Consider the following 15,679-nt stretch of genomic DNA (forward strand, 5'->3'; position numbering starts at 1 on the left):
TATTAGCTGTCTTATTGTTGTAAGATGAAACCACTCTGCTTCCTTCATGAAATCATGTGGGTTGAAATGCAGAAGAGATGCAAAGTGTTTTAAAAGAAAGAAAAAAAAATATTCAATTACTAAATAGGACCAACTCTTGAGAATTTTTGAATAGAAAGCTCTCTTTTTTTCAAACATAAAATCTCCGTTTTAAAATTTAAATAAATCGTTCTTTTACTATCATATAAATGCTGACTATATAAAAAATTGATTGCTGGGCATGGTGGGACATGCCGATGATCCCAGCCGGTGGGGAGGCTGAGGCAGGAGAATCGAAAATTAGAAGCAACCCTGAGCAAGACCCTGTCTCAAAATAAAAACTAAAATTGCCTGGAGTTGTAGATCAGTGGTAGACTGCTTGCTTGGCATGTACAAAGCCCTGGGTTCAATCCCCAGCACACCCCGTTTACTCACCCCAAAAAAATTACTGTGGTGAGATAAAGAAAGGCAAGTAAATGAACAAGCAAGACATATCAACAACAATATTATGCAAGAATTCAACATCTATAATTGTTCGTTGCTTTTTGGGCTGGGACATGGGATATAAGATGAGGGCCAGACTATATGGTGATCAAGTAGCATGTCTGGAGATTGAGGGTATGTATAAAGGAGCCCCAGGAAGTAGCACTGGTCAGTCAGTGGCCCTAGTGGCACTGGCTGAGAGCAGCTCTCCTGGGCTATCAGGAGTGAGACCTCCTAGTCTGGTGGATAGCTAATACATACTCTGGAAAGGAGAGCCATTATAGGCAGTGTGAGTGGAGACACCGGTGTCTTTCAAGCTGTGCTCTGCAGAACCCTACTGCACACCCTCAAAGGAGCTTCTTGAGATCCAAACCTGGGACTCACCCCAGATCAACTAAATTAGAATCTCTGCACTGGAGGCCCAGGAATCCATATTTTGATAGCATCCTAAGCACTTTTACTGCACATCCCATAGTTTGCTGCATTCCTTTGCAGAATATGACTGACCATAAATTTGCTACATTTGCCCCATCCTCTGCTCCTCTGTTTGCTGTTTCTCCCTCCAGGAAGAACTCTCCCCCTCTCCCCATTCTGTAACCTGGTGGGTCAAGATCCACTTGAGGCTGTCCTCACTTTCTGACCTTTTCCATGAACTCTAATTAGTCTTACCCTATTTTGTACCTCTTTCATGTATGAAGGAAATCTCCTTCATAATTTAATTCCATTAATTCCTGCCCAGGGCAAGAGAAAACCCAAGTGAAATGCCTTCTTTCTCTGACAAGACCTGTCTCCCAGCCATCCTTTATTCTAAAGTAAGTACTTTTATTTCTTGTCTTCCAAGAAAGAAGAAAGGGTGGGTCTAGAGCTTTGTAAGGGCAGAAAGTCCCCAAGAGCAGATGTCTTCCAGAGAGTACTGTAGAGTCCTTACATCGTCCCCACCATTGTACTGGGCTTCTTTGACTAGACCTCAAGAGACACAGAATTTATTCTGTCACTATTGATTGTCCCATCTACACCCTACATTATTCCCCTTAGCATTAAAATTAATTAACTGAAGATGATATTTCTTTTCCCCCCAACTATATGATAATCTTAAGGGCTGAAGTGTAGACTTAGGCTTCTTATGTAACTCCTCTACCCTATACCTGTGTTATCTGCCTTTCCTTTTCCTTTGGAGCTGCACCCCCATGGTTTTGTAATAGTTCCTGTAAACCATTTTACGCAACATGGCCCCCAGAGCTCTGGTCCCAGCTGGTTGGTCCAGATCCTTTTCTCACCCAGTAATCTGAAAACTCAGAGAAGTTTGAGTTCAGAATGAACCCAGGAGAGTTTTCCTTATGTGGGCAAGAAAAAAAATGGAGGAAACTGTTCTGCAGAGAGAAGAATGGTATACAGCCAGTTTGGTGTTGGGGGCAAATGAGTGAGTGTTTGAATGACATTTTGTTTCTACCCCTGGACATCTATCTTTTGGAATTCAGAATAAAGTTATGCTCTTTATTTTTTAGAACAAAATTCTTGTTTTGTATTAAGCTAGTCCTGGAGGCCCCAGGGAAGTCTGGAAAGATAAAGGGCAAAGGAAAAGCAGGTTGTTGAAGAATTCTGGGTGGATAATCCATAGAGTTTAAAGAAATATGCATTAACTCATTTAATTTTCAGAACCACATGTGTTTAAAAATAAATTATCATTATTGTTTCTGTTTTAAAGGTAAGCAACCAAGGCTTAGAAAGGTAAGGTAACTTTTCCCAAAGCCACTTTGCTACTAAGCCTGGAAATGGAGGTTGGACTTGAGGTCAAGTGTATTGGACTCCACCATGATGAACTGCATGTTCACAGGTGGTACAGCTGTGGGGTTAAGTCATGTGTACTTCTGTATCATGAAGCCAGGCTAGGGGGATTTGAAGGAGTCCTTTAAGCCAGTCCTGCATCCTGTAGTCGATTTCATGTACTTGGCAGGGACTGTGACTTGTGCTGCCCTCTAGAGGAAATAGGACCCAAGTAAAGCATAACTGCCCAGCAGCCCAGGGACCTAGAGGCTGTCTGTTCTAAGAGGTTCTAAGAGGCAGCAGCTGGTTGTGGCAGTCCTGAGTGTTCCACTGCCAATAAGAGCAACTGGTATGTGCTGCCATGCCATGCCAAAAGCAATGAGAGATATTCACTCTAGCAATCATAGTCACCATGAGAGCGCATGGAGAGGTGTCTGTCGGTGAGAACTGCTCAGAGGACTTAATACCTCTCCATCCTACCAGCCTGATTACAGTCATCCTTGACATCTCAGATGGGGTTATGAAATGAGAGTGATGATAGGAGAAAAGAGAGGTGAGGGGAAGTAGAGATTATACCAAGGGGCCGGGGCAATAGGAAGGCAAAGAGAGGTTCAGGTATTCAGATCACAAGCTCAGGCCTCTGATTCTTGACCAGGAGAAAACAGACCCCTTAAGGAAGGTAATTCATCAGCATACAAACATTTAGTTTGCAGGAATGGGCTCTCAGCCTTCTCTTTTAAAAAATTAAAAGTCTTATCTGAAATTACTTAGTAAAGATGGAATGTGAGTTAGAATATAGCTTGCCTTAAGGTCTTGAAATTTTTTTCAACTCTGTTGGGTAATATTTTCTTTATGTGGCAATAGGATAAATAAAAATTGCAAATTGTGGGGCTGAGGTATAGCTCAGTGGTAGAGCATGTGCTTAGCATGTTTGAGGTCTGGATTCAATTCCCAGCACTGAAAAAGGAGAAGGAGAGGAGAAGGAGCAGGAGGAGAGGAGGAAGAGGAGAGGAGAAGGAAGAGAGGAGAAGGAGAGGAGGAGGAGGAGGAGGAGGAGGAGGAATAAAGGAGAAGGAATAAAGAAGGGAGGAGGAATAAAGGAGAAGAAAGAGGGGAAGGAGAGAAGGAGGAGAAGGAGAGGAGGAGGAGGAGAGGAGAGGAGGAGGAGGAGAGGAGAAGAAAGAGGGGAAGGGGGAGGAGGAGGAAGGAAGGAGGAGAAATTACATGTAGTACACTTGGCCACTTCTCATGCCTGGGTAGACATTCTTATCATAACCCTCGAAATGAAAAGAACAAGTACAAATTAAAAGAGACTTTTAGAGGCTTCATATTTGATCAGTGGTTTTGTAAAATTCAGGATGAGTGCTGAGTTATTGCAGGTCCTAGATATATTTGAACTATCAGAGAATATTCATTCTTTCCCCCTTTCTCTTAAATTAAGGCTATGATGGTTTTGCTATTCCAGTTGAGATCCTTGGTATGCCCACAAACAGAAACACTCAGAACACGTTTCCTACATTCAGGAACAGGCACAGTGTGATTTCTTCTACAGAATCCCATGGTGTTCTCCTTGAATGCCGTGAGGCAGCTGCAACTCAAGCACCCCTGCAGCTCCTGGGTTCTTGTGAAAGTCACTTCAACTCTAACTGGCAATGGAACAAGCCAGATGGTCCTGGGAGGCCTCAGCCCACCACATCCAAATCATGAGCAAGTCTTTTTTTCATTTCCAGACATTTAGAGAAGACAAGAGAGTAGAGAGAGGTCTTTTTTCCCACCTTGCTTCCCTAACACCATCTCTACCAAAGAATCTGAGAGGAATAAAGAGGTAAGTCCTAAAAGGAAATTTCCAGCCTCTAAGAGAATATTCAAGTTATTTAAGACAATGTGAAGAGCTCCCTGAAAGGAACTACTGTTGAAAGGATGAATAAAAATGTTTGAAAGGGTTCAGAGAAGATTTATTTAAAACATCATAATGGGAATAACATGTGTTAATGCCTACATAGGAAAAGGTGGGAGGATTGGAGGGCCAGGACTGTTAGTGTTTCTGGGAATTTTATTGAGTTTATGTTTATAAGAAAAATGATCTGAGAACTCAGTTAATGGCCTGAGCAGCTTTATGGAAAATTATTTAAAAGAAGATACTAGGAGAAGGAAAGAAAATTTTCTGATGTGACTTTAATTTAAAAAAATGCAATGTATTAGCAACCAGAATCTACTACTTCTCACATAGATGACTCTAATTCTGAACTTTTCTCCAACCTGTAGATTCCAAAATTTCATGCTTTTCAGTGTTCTGTGCATCCTAACTGCAAATTTTAATGTTTCCACCCTGCTGAAAATACTTCTATAGTTCCCTATTGCCTACAGAATCGGGCCCAAGGTCCTTAATATATTGCACAAAGCCCTTATGACTTGTCATAATTTCTCTCTGATTGACATGGATACCTCTGACCTGGAATGATTACCAACCATCTGCCTTGTATCTTCATTGCTCAAAAAGTTCATAAAGGCTTTTTTTTTTTTTTAAACCAGGAATTGAACCCATGGGCCTTAACCACTGAGATACATCTCTAGGCCTTTTTATTTTTTTAAATTTTGAGACAGGTTCTCAATAAGTTGCTGAGGCTGGCTTTGAACCTGTGATCCTCCTGAGTTGCTGTGATTACAGGCATGTGCTACCATAACTGGCTCATAAAGGCTTCTGAATAGCAAGGTGCTTTCTTTCCTTTCTGAGATCAGATGAAGCCAGGTGAGGGTTTTTCTGCTGCATCCAGTTGACAGCTCTGATTCTGCTTTGCTGTTAAACTTGATTTATTCATTCCACAAGCATTTCTTCAGTGCTTACTTTGTGTCAGGAACTGTGCTAGACTATAGGGACTTTTAAGGGCAAATAAAACACATGTCCTGATTTCAAAGTTTAGACACCTGAGTAAACTCTGTATATCAGTTTCCTGTTACTGCTGCAACAAATTACCACATATTTATCAGCTTTAAACAACACAAATTATTATCTAACATTTCTGGAGGTCAGAAGTCTGAAACGGGCTTCACTTGGCTAAAATCAAGATGTCATCAGAGCTACATTCCTTGTGAAGGAGGAGACTCTATTCCTTCTGTTTTCCAAATCTTGGGAGCTGCCTGCCTTCCTTGGCTCATGACCTTTTCCTTCGTTGTCATAACCCGCTGTGCAGCAGCTTCAGCTCTCTTTCTGACTCTGTCTCTATAGTCACATCTTCTTCAACTCTGGCCCTCCTCCTTCCTTATGAGAATCTTGATATTACATTAGGTCCAATCCAGGATATCCTCCCTATCTCAAGATTCTTAATTTAATTACCCCTTCAATGTCCCTTTCACCACATGAGGTAACAAATTCACAAGTTAGGCCTTCTTGGGAGAGGGGTTATTTTGTTTACCACACTCTTCTAGCCTTTTTTCTTTGTTGCTAAACAGAAGAGCCAGGTGTGGTGGTATTCCTGTACTACCAGCTTCTCAGGATGCTGAGGAAAAAGACTTTCTTGCGCTCAGGACATTGAGGCCAGCCAAGACAACATGGTGAGACCCCCCCCCCCTCAAAATGAGGAACACTGAAACACACAAAAAGCCCAGGAGCTATTTGTTTATTCAACAAACATGTATTGAGTGTCCATATTGTGCCAGGTATTGTTCTAATTCTAAGTATTGGAAATATAGTGGTGAATAAAGTACAGTTCCTGCTCTAAGGGATCTTACATTCTAGATGGAGATAGACAATAAACCAACAACTAAACAGTATGTCAAAAAGTGACTGGACTTTAGAGAAAATTAAAGCCGAGTGGGCACCCTGGGAAGTATGAATTGGAGGTGACTGTTATTTCATAAAGGTGATTATAATAACCAAGGTCCAGATAGGAGGATGGAAGGTGGTCTTGGTGACTCAAAAAGAGGGAATTTAACATAAGGGAAATGTTACACAGGTGATGGGAAGGCTGAAAAGTTAACTGGGATAATGAGACACCCCAGAATTTTATTTTTTCCTATTGCTGGCGGCCAAACCCAGGGCCTTCTGCTTGCTAAGCCAGCACTCTACCACTGATCTACACCCCAGCCCAACTTAGAGGGTCTTAAAGTCAGGAAGCTACCACCACCCTCCGACAGATGGTGTTACCAGAGTCTTGAAATGGTCCTAACTCAGTGGAAACCTGGGACCTTGGAGAAGATGCACCTGCTATTAAGATATTACCTGAGGCAGAGAGAGAGGAGGAAGAAAGCTTAGATTTGCCCCTTGCACCTGTTCAAATTCCTGTCACATTGAACTCCGCTGAAAACCCCCAATAAGGGAGCCTGGGAAATATGGCCCATGTGGATCAGGCTTCCTGAAAGATACAGTAGGAGAAGGGAAAGCAACAGAAAGTCAGCAGACAAATGACCAACACAGTTACCTTTGTACAGACTATTTAAAGGATCTCAGAGAGTGAGTCATGCAAATTTGTGGGGAAAGAGCTTTCTTGGCAGAGGGATAGGCAAATTTAAGGCCTTAAGGCAGGAGAACACCTGGCATATCCAAGGAGCTGCAGGGATGACACTGGGGCTGGTGGAAAGGAGGAGGAGAGACAGGAAGGACACAGAAGTCAGGGAATACAGTACAGTTGAACTTTAGTGTTAGCAGCTTCCAAATCCACAGATTCCCCCAACCAAGGATCAAAAATATCTTTTAAAAATTGTGTCTATATTAGACATGTACAAAAACTGTTTTCTTGTCACTGTTCCCTAAACAATATTGTATAACACCTATTTACAGATCATTTACATTATTTTAGGTATTATTAGTAATATAAAGATGATTTAAAGTATACAGGAGGATGTGCATAGGTTATATGCAGGTGCTTCACCATTTTTATATTTAAAAATATGGGAATTTTGTTATCCCTGGCAGGAAGGTAGAGTGGTGGGTCCTGGAACCAGTCAGTCCCCTTTGGATACTGACAAACAACTGTACACAGTTCTCTAGGTCCCAATATGAATTTGGGCTTTTTCTTTAAGTGACATGGGAAGCCCTGGATGGTTTTGGGGAGTGAAGTGATATGACATGACTTACTTATGCTCCATACTCTGGATCCTGTGTGTAGGAGAAACTATTGGGATCCAAGGGTGAGAGTAGGAAAGCAAGCTAGGGAGACCATTGGGGAGACTGTTGTGATAATCAGGTAAAAAATGTCTTGAATCAGAGAGGTAGAGTGGCAGCACATGGAAAGCGACTGGATTCTGCACTTTTTGAAGGATGAGAGGATAGAATTTGCTGATGGTTTGGGTGTGGGATGTGAGAGACATAGCGGAGTTAAGATGGCTATGAGACCTTTGCTCTGCACAAAATTCTGCATCTCTGCGATGAGGAAGACCTTAACTGGGCTGAGGAAGACTTCAGGAGTGAACTGGTTTGGGGGACACGTAGAGCTCAGTAGGGCACTGGTTCAGGGTGGGGGGAGAATAGCCATCAGGTTTAGTTGCGTGGTGTTTGAGATATAGTGCCCAACCAACTAGAGATGTTGAGTAGGAGACGGAGGTGCAGTTGAGGTTTGTGGAGATGACTGTGGTGTGCATTTGAGCAATCAGCCTATAGATGGTATTTAAAGCCCTCAGAGTGCTGAGGTCACTAGGGGGTGAGAGGAGACCACACAGAGAAGAGGTTTAAGGACTGAGGCCTGGATCCTCTTGTGTTTAGAGCTTCAGGACTGAAAGACCTGAAAGATAGGAGAACTCTTCAGTTAGAAGACAAGGGAAGAAAGTGTTTCAGGGATGAGCCTGCTCAATCTTGTCCCTGCTGCCCAAGTACCCAGCCAGGTGAGGATGGCAACTGACCATTGGTCTTAGCAATGAGTAGTCACTAATGCTTCTGAGAAGAACCGTTTCCATGGAGTAGTTGGGGTGAAAACCTGCTCAGAGTGGATTTGGGGCAATGGAAAGAGAGAAATTAAAGACAGGAAATGTGGAAGAGTTTTTTGAAGACTCTAGTTGAAAAGAAGAGCAGGGGCAGATAGAGTGTCCAGGAAATGTCTTATTTTTATCATGGCAGATATGACAGCATGCCTGTAACCTTTAGAAATGATTCAGAAGAGGGCGAAAACTTGCTGATGCAAGACAGAGAGGGGGAGGGACGGTTGCTGAATCAATGTCCTTGATTTATAGGAGATGGGACTAGTACACAGAGCAAGAGGTTAGTCTTGGCTAAGAGCACTGAGAGTTTTATCGTAAGTGACAGAAAGTAGAAAAGAATGTGCACAGATAGACACAGGTAGGTTGGTAGATAGAACGGTGAGGAGGAAGGGTGTGCTCACTTACTTCTAATTACTTCTTTTTTACCAAGGAAAGAAACAAGGCCATGAGCTGTGAGTAAAAGGCAGAGGTTTAATGAAGGAGGAAAAGATGCAAAACAGTCCTTTGAAGAGTAGGAGAGTGGACAGGGAAGAGTAATAGCTTCCCTGTAATGCTACGTTTTAAACCTATAAAAACACTATAGGTAGGACACATAGGTAGGAGGATGGGTCAATGAGAATCTCTTGTTCAGATAGAGTTACATGCCATAGGTTTATAATAGTAAAACCTTAAAATTAAAACAACTTTGGATATCATTTAATCTTGGATACATTTGAGGGTACTCTGAATCTTTTTAATGATTCAGTGTCATCTTTCAGAATACCAGTTAGTAGTCCCCATAGATGTATAGCCAGTGACGATAAGGTCTGAGGGGTATGATAATAATTTGGATAAACTAGACTTTAACTGTAAAACATGCAAATGTAAACCAGTGTTTCTAACATCCTATATGTTATATATGTATATATAATGTTAGAAATGCTTATGTGTGCATTTATGTGTGTGTGTGTATATATATATATAGTGTGTGTGTGTGTGTGTGTGTGTATTTATATGTATGTATATAATATGTGTACTCTCTAGTTTGGTAGGCTTCTTTGTCAACCTTATTCTGTGTTTGATATATTAGCCTGTTTTGTTGAGTATAAGTGAATAGCCAGAGGAAAATGAAATGTGATTAATAAACTAAGAAGCAAATTGGGAAGGAATAACACAGTAAGTAAGCAGAAGTTCTCCTCATCAGCAGGAAAAGTTACAGCTCATTTCTGGGTGTGTGGAGAGGACTGAGCAAAGATGAAAAGGGAGGGAGTGGGTAGGTACTGGTTTGAGATTTAAGCTGTGCTTGGCAAACTCTCTGTTCCCCCTTTCCTTCTTCTGCTGCCCCTTGTCTGCTACTTTGAAGCCTCAGAAAGGCCAGGGAGGATATAGTGGGAGTACTTGACCCAGACAATGTGCAGATGGAAATTCAGTTTTGGTTGATTTCACTTTTTTATCTCTTTCAGAAATGCTTATGGAATTTCTGCCTCCGGTGAGTGGTCAATAGTAGCCTAGGACCTTGAAAGAGTAGTTTTAGCTCCCTACTAAAATTTCTATTCTTTTCCTAGGCCTGAAGATTAGGGAAATTATCTTTGTAATTTGCTATTGTTGGGTTTTGAAATCCAATACCTATCTCTTGAGTCTCATAAGTAGCCTTGAAAAAGTTAACAGATTTGGCTAGCAGTGGGGTCAATTGTTTCAAAAGGCTGCCTGGGAGTCATAAAACAGGTGGCCTTGAGATTGTGCTTTGTTGGTCCATACAGATTGACCTCTATCCTTTAACAGCAAAACTGTTAAAAGTTAACCGAGCAACAACTAATTTATAATATCAAGCTATGTTATGAACAATTGATCCTTACAACAGATTCATAGGACTGATGGTAATGTTCCATTGTGTTTCTTTGTAAAAAATAAAAAAAATGTGGGGGCTGGGGATGTGGCTCAAGTGGTAGTGTGCTCGTCTAGCATGCATGAAGCACTGGGTTCGACTCCCAGTACCACATAAAAATAAAAAGTAAAGATATTGTGTCCACCTAAAACTAAAAAATAAATATTAAAAAAAATGTGCTAGTAAACATACCATGTCTTTCCTTCCTTTCTTTCCTCCCTCCCTCCTTCTTTCTTATAGTTATCTTGGTGGAAGTGTGGATGTATTTAGTTTGGATCTTTGGTATGAATTAGCATATTTATTAAATAACAAGAAATCTGTTTTGAGTTAGTGTAAAAACAAATAATGAACAATGGATTCCCTTTGAAATTACCATAATAAGGACAATATTTGGTTGTCTTTGTAGTTGAAAAAATTGTCAACATGTAGATACACTTAGTGAAAATGACCTACTGCAATATGAAACATTAATTTTTAAATTATTTGATGTAAAAGGAAAATATCTGTTATTTTTTGGAAATTTTTATAAGTCTAAGAGCTACAGAATTTTAAAGCTGTATTAGCCTAACATAGGCCACCCCTAATTTACAGATGGAATCAGAGACGTTATAGAACTTCTCAAAGAAATTCAATTATTAGGAACCAAACTCAAACCCTAGTTTCCTGACTTTATCTAGTGCTTTCATAAAAAAAAAAATCATTCTACCACTTAAATTTCTAACATTAAAAACATTCATGGCCAGAGAATTTAAGCTTGCTAGTGACCTGAAAGTCTTAACTGCCTCATCTCCCTGTTCTTAGGCTCATGTTTTAGTTTCTAGTTCTATGGGAATGAGCTAAATAACGAATTCTCCATATTAATGTATATGGTGGATCCTATTTTCTAATTGAGAAATAATTGAGATATAATTCATCTACTATAGAATCTAGTTTTACTCATCCATTTTGAAATCTAAAGTTTAAGCTTAACATCTATTCACAGCACTCATTTTTTACTTGGGGTAAATATATAAAACCCACACAGAGAAGTTTTTGCAATTAAAAGAAGAAACAGGATGAGACAATTTCATCTTCAACCTTAGGAGCATTTTGAAAAATAGAAAAAAAAAGGAGTCTGAAAATGTTTAAAGATTTTTTTTAAAAAAAATGCTGTTTCTCTCTGCTTCTTCCCTAGTGAATAGGGATTTTAAGAGATAAAGATGGAGAAAGAAGGGATTAAAATCACTGGAAAAAGACATGATGTGAACAGAAATGGGAGGCGAGTTTAACCGAGTTGAAAACTTGACTGCGATGCAGAAACCTATATACCCTCCATGGTAGGACAAAAGCAAAGTACTGAGGACACATATGGACTGTTGCCTTAAATTAATACTTCAGACCTCAGTACCTACTATGTTCCAATTCTATGCAGAGGTTGAGAATACAAAGATGAACCAGACAGATCCTCAGGCAGCCCAGTCTGGTGGGGGTGTGTGTGTATACGTGCTAGTTGGAGGGTTGGAGGGAGGAGGATGGTTCAGGGGCTTGTGGGGATGAAATTATATGCAAGGTTGATAAACTATATATGGTGGGCATTTGGAAGTACAGATACACGCTAGTTTCTAGTGCTGCAGAACTTTAAAACATTAGTCTCATTTGTCAGATTGGGCCAGATAGCAAGACGCAAGTCTACAGATGCCCTCTCAGATACGTTTTAAAATCTTCCTTCCTCTTCCAGCATTTGCCTTCCTCACCGGTAGGGCGTCGGGCACCGGAGGGGGCAGGTGCAAACTGCACCCACGTTTGCCGCCTCCGCTCTCCGCAGGAGACAGGAATCCAGGGCTTTGCCGTCGTCATGGCAACCAGGAGTTCCGCGGTCCCCTCCCTCCTCCGACTCCTTTCACTTCCCTCCGAGGCTGGGCCGAGCTGTCGCTTCTCTCGCGAGATTTGCGCCCAGCTCCGAGCAGCCCCGCGGTGATCTCACCCGAGACTTGGCGGGGAGCGAGGGAGTGAAGGAGGGGAAGGAATGGGGCGGGGAGGCGGGGAGGGGAGGAGGAGGGCGAGCGCAGCGCCGCCACCGCCGGCAACTTTGTGAACGAGTTCAGTGCGTGCGTGAGCGAGTGAGCGAAAAGTCAGTGCGGCGCCGAGTCCCTGGGAGGAGGGTGCCCAGGGAGGGCCAGGTCTGGGCCCCTGGGGCCGCCCCCCAGCCACTCCATCCCTTCCCGCCCCCTGTGGCTCCCTCCCTATTTCCTCCCTCACGAGTCCTCCGGGGCCTTCCAGCCCCCGTCGGCAGTTACCTGTCCCCTCCCCCACTCGTCACGCACCTCCCCTTTCCCTGCTCCCACCTCGGACCTCTGAACCCTGGACGCCCCGCCGCCCTTCAGCTTTTTCTCCCGGGTGCAGGCGAGGGTGGAATGAGGGCTGCTGAGCTTTGGGGGTGGCGCGAACCGGGGCCCGGGCGCCTAGACAATAGTTGATGCCCAGGGACAGGCACCTTCGTCCCCTACTCCTCCCGGAGGGCAGTCCCCGCCGGTTGCTCGCAGCCCGTATTCCGGGTCCCCCTCAGAGCCAGGCTAGAGAGTTGGGCTGGTTTCACCCCCGCCTCCCGGATTAACCCTAGGCTCGGCACTCGGCGCCCGCTGTTCTCTGCATAGGAGGCGGCGAGTGAGCGCGCACAGAGTCTGCACGGTTTCTTTTTCTCCCCAGGGAGAGCGCGCGGCGAACGCGCCCGGACGCGCGGCGGCACCCCGAGGCGGGCAGAGCGGTAAGTCGTCCCCGCGTCCCAGGTCCGAGCAGGGAGAGGGGATGCAAGGCTACTGGCAGTCCTCTGTGCTGTCTCTGGCTGAGGATAGGGTCCAGGGCCCGGAACAGGACACTGGGAGGACACTTAAAGTTTGATTTTCTATTTGGTGGCGTGCTGATAGCGCAGCCCGGCGGGGACGAGTCTGGGCTCCATCGCACCGGGCGAGCGCGCACGCACGCACCTCCGAATCCACATCTGCACTACTGCCCGGCAGGCGTCTTTGCGAGAGGCAGGGTGACCTGCGCCCCCGCCGAGTAACTACGCTCACCCTGCCCCTCTGGTCTCCAATGAGCGATCCCTCCCCTTCGGTCACCTGGGTGAGCACTTTTTTCAGGTTGTGTTGGAGAGGACAGGCCGAGTGGTTAATCGTAGGAGAGGGAGAGGTTCAACTCGGGGCCCAAGACTGTTAATTTCCTCTTGGGGTTCTTGGGGGATTGAAATCCAGGGATGCTCTAACCTGCTTTCTTTGGAAAAAGTAAACCGTGAGAGGGCTGGAGAGGAGTGAGGGTGCTGCATAAAGAAGTTTTCCTCCTCGGCCTTATCTGTTTCCAACTTACGACCTCAAAGGAAATTTGCAAGGTTTTCAAATCGCAGCACGGCATTTTTAGGTAGGCTGGTTGCAGTTTCGTGGGGACTCACCGTGTGGAAAAGAGAGACACAAGGGAAATAGTTCACTTTTCAAGGAAGGTGATGTTTTACTGAATTGTTGGCCTTCGTTTTCGAAGGGAAGCATTTGGTAATGGATAGCTCCTAGACTGCATTTACCTTATAGATTTTATTTTTCATGACGGGTAGTTGAGAGGCAGCATTCATTGAAATTCATACTACCTGCTAAACGATTGTATTTCTAAAGTGGAGCCAGTGATGCGATGCAAATTTCAGAGTGAAGGTGTCGACTTTCATCAGGTTCTAGGTCTATCTGGATGAACTGGGGTTGGCGTTTCCTCTATAAAGCAAGCCTTTCATGTTGAAACTCTGACTCAGAGTCTTAAAGCCATTGTTTTTATACTGGTACTCTGTGGGAGTTAAGTGTCAACTTTCTCCCGTCCCCCCACCCCCAATATGGAATGTCTTCCAAGGCAAAGATTCTCTTGATTCTTTTGGAAAAGTACAAGATTAAGTCCTATTGGAATTGCTCTCTGAAGCCAGTTTAGTATTTTCTATAGAATCCTGATTTAATGACTTACATTTTTTCCTTTTTTGAAAGCTGCAATTATGCTTCCTTTACCAGGATGGAAAAAAAGCTGATGGGATAATTTAGAACAGTGGTAATAGCAGAAGTCTCAGTTAAAAGGTTTAAGTAAAGTAGTTTTATGGTCACTGATGTGTCCAAATATGAGATGACATCCCAGTTATTAACTAGAATATTATTATTATAGCATTTTCCCCATGGAATAAATTATTTATATTAAGACATTAGCAATTAAGAATGCATTTAAAATGACTTGGGTGATGGTTTGCACATAAATGGTTAGGAGCAGCATAAAATTTGGGGGCATGAATGCTTTGATATCACTGACGACTTATTTTCTTTTCTCATTAATGCTTGCTTAAGTACAGAGCTCTTGAAATTGACTATCATTATTAAATTTCTCCAAGTTGATGGAAACAGCAAGTTTAGCAAGTGGCTGCAGACAGTCAGTAGGTGTTGCTGTTGTTAGCTTCTCTGCAGTTCCTGGTAGTGCTCCTTGTGTTTGGAATCATGATTTTAGTGCAGTGAACTTTTTAGATTTGAAATGTCAGGCAGTGGTAATGATTTCATTCCATGACAAGGTTGATTTGAACTCTTGGTAGTAATTCCAAAGCATCTACCTGCAATTATATATTGAGATTCATTTAACTTTTCTTTTGACTCTATCCTTTCACTGGTGTTTTCTGGCTTTTGTGTTGCATTTTTGCTTTGAATTACATTTGTAATTTTGGTATATTCCCCTCAGTTTGATTTAAAGGCTTTTAAATCACACTTGGCAAGTTATTGAAGTCATAGGTTGAAGATTGTTTGAGATTAGCATTTTTGTAGGCTTTGGGAAATCTTGGTTGACAGAGTTAAGATGTGTGTATGTTCTGTCTCAAGTTGCAGTTTGAACTTTTAAATAAATGGCACTTTTTTTTTTTTTTTTTGTATTAGGGAGTGAACTTGGGGCCTTGTGTGTATTTGGCAAGTGCTGTACCATTAAGTCACATCCTAGTCCTTTACATTTTTTTTTTAATTGTGAGACAGGGTAAGTCTTACTAAGTTGCCCAGACTGGCCTTGAACTTGTGATCCTACTGTCTCAGCTTTTGGATTACAGGTTTGTGCCACTGGGTCTGGCAATAAATGCCTTTTTTTTTTTTTTGTATTGCTGGGAATCAGACTTAGAACTTTGTGCACAGCAGACTCTCTGCCATTGAGCTAAATCTCCAGCCCAATAAACTTTTTGAGTATCTCTTTGAGCAGTGAAATAGGAGCATGAAGACTGAAAAGGTTTAAGGGTATAGATTCTCAGAATCTATCCTATTTTGTGGCAGGTTTGTAGTGATTAATGATAACATGATTATGTGACTCTTATCAATTTTATATTATTTCTACTAGCCCAATCATTGCACAAGTGAAATATGAACATCCTGAAGGTTTTCAGGTGACCTTTTCAGATTTGAGCCTTTCGAAGTTAAACTAAAAAGCTGGAGCTCTGGTGGAGCATGCTCCTTTCTTTGTTTTGGCTCAGGTTGCAGAAATTAAAGACTCAAATAAAAAATATTTTTCCCCCCATAATATCACTATATTCCTAACCTTTTGAGATTTATGGTGGGTAAAGCAATATTTATTGAGTGCCGCCATCTGGGAGGTGCACTGCTGGTTTCTGTGATTGCATTGGTG

At 42.6% G+C, this 15,679-nt stretch overlaps 1 protein-coding gene across 16 annotated transcripts in view; it reads left to right on the forward strand.

The window, feature by feature from the left end:
* Positions 1 to 12,043: 12,043 nt before the first annotated feature.
* The window catches only part of Sipa1l1 (signal induced proliferation associated 1 like 1), a 355,619-nt gene continuing 351,983 nt past the window's right edge, over positions 12,044 to 15,679 (forward strand). For 13 of the 16 annotated variants that reach the window (XM_078050449.1, XM_078050450.1, XM_078050446.1 and 10 more), the window contains exons 1-2: positions 12,044 to 12,149; positions 12,725 to 12,782. The gene's annotated coding sequence lies outside the window, so the exon portion shown is untranslated. Of the gene's footprint in view, positions 12,199 to 12,724; positions 12,783 to 12,864; positions 13,139 to 15,679 lie in introns of those variants that run through there. The other 3 variants (XM_021723735.3, XM_040275748.2, XM_078050448.1) reach the window with 2 other exon arrangements.

The sequence above is a fragment of the Ictidomys tridecemlineatus genome, chromosome 5 (assembly GCF_052094955.1).
Source record: "Ictidomys tridecemlineatus isolate mIctTri1 chromosome 5, mIctTri1.hap1, whole genome shotgun sequence".
NCBI lineage: Eukaryota > Metazoa > Chordata > Mammalia > Rodentia > Sciuridae > Ictidomys > Ictidomys tridecemlineatus.